The following is a 1,712-nucleotide window of genomic DNA, read 5'->3' as shown; positions in this document are numbered from 1 at the left end:
GCCCCCAATGGTGGGTATAAAACCATTTCTGTTTGGCCCCAAATGATGGGTATAAAACCATTTCTGTCTGGCCCCCGCCGGTGGGTATAAAACCGAGTTCTGGCCTCACCCCTTAGAGGACTAACATATTGGGGACAATTTGACCATGGAAATGAGATGAGTAACAGTGTTCTGTTCTGTTCCGATCTGTTCTGTTCTGAATTGTTCTGATCTGTTTTTGAACTGCTTTGAATCGTCTGATAACCTGTGTCTCATATTTGTTTTGTTTCTGTTATGATGAGTTAAAAGTAATAAGATTTGAAAGTTTGTTAAAGAAATGTTTTAAAGATTAAGTTCTATAGGTATCTTGGAATCGATCGACCCCCACTTGCTGAGTGTTTCCCAAAACACTCACCCCTTATAAATTTCAGATAAAAATGAAGAGCAAATGAATGAGGAGGAGCAAGAAGCCTTCTGGAGATGGTAGCCGATGAGCAAGATACAAGAAATCAAGACTTTATTTTTCTTTTGTCTAGTTTCCGCATTTACAACTCTGATGTAATTTTCATTTCATTATCGTTGTAAAGACAATATTGTTTTATGAAAAAGACTGTTTTTTGGCATTTCGATACGAGGCTTAATTGTTTTCAAGTAATTGTTAAACAATGCCGGATGTCACATACACTTCGGACACGGGGCGTGACAATAATGGTCCTAAAATCTTATCCTCAAGCCCTTGAACTTACGGCTGATGGTCCAGCAAGGAACAAAATTCTCGGCCAACCCATAATTAATATCATATCACAACACATGGCCCCCATTTCTTAACCATTCGGTCCCTCCTAAACCCCCACTTGTCCAGACTTTAAGGCACACCATTAGGAACCTAATGACCCCTCTAAACCAAGGCTAACCGATACATAAGGCTGCTGCACAAGCAACGTGCAGACACCAACCGAAACTAGCATCTCCATCACGATTCACGCTAGACTCCAAGGACCGAGCTTCTCCCTCGTCTAAGTGCCTATGGTCCTCTCCTAGTATCACACCAGACAAAGACTGAGACATGGCTGGGTTCGAGCCCAGGCACAGCCGCAGCCTCTGCCCAACGGAACTAGAACCAACCCAAGCCCCAAACTCTCGATCTCTCCTCCTACAGCAACGCCTAACCGTTTTCCTTCCAAGACTCCATCACAACACCACCATCTTACTCAGGAGGGTCCTAATTCGCAGCCCCTTGCACCTTAATACAGAAAACGTGAGTAACCATAAAAGAGTTGCATGGCATGAACATAAAAACAAAAATTCTTCATGATGTCGATTGTATCGAGAATTCTGTATACAAAAATCACACGTACAACAATATATGACAGGTGTGATGCAAAAACAATGGTGTAAGACGTGCCTGATGATGATAGAAGAACAAGGACGATGCGAGGAAACCCGGATGGCTTTTTCTTTGCAAAAACAAGCCAAAAAATCGAGCCTTCAGCTGGTGTCTTTCTCTGAAACCGAGGGGATGATGAGTTTTGAATGGGTGTCGGCTGGTTGGGAAGTAAAAACTAGGTTTAGGGTTAAATGGGTGATTAGGGGCCTAATAATAAAGATAATACTTAGTTAATGGGCCAAAAAAAATGCATTTTAAAAGTTTTAAAAGGTTTTAAGCCCAATAAGCTTAAAAGTAGGTCCATTAAATCTTAACACCTTCCCGGAAAATATTACATGTTGGAAAG

This window comes from Primulina tabacum, chromosome 2 (genome assembly GCF_025594145.1).
Source record: "Primulina tabacum isolate GXHZ01 chromosome 2, ASM2559414v2, whole genome shotgun sequence".
Classification (NCBI taxonomy): domain Eukaryota; kingdom Viridiplantae; phylum Streptophyta; class Magnoliopsida; order Lamiales; family Gesneriaceae; genus Primulina; species Primulina tabacum.
This window is presented reverse-complemented; position numbering follows the sequence as displayed.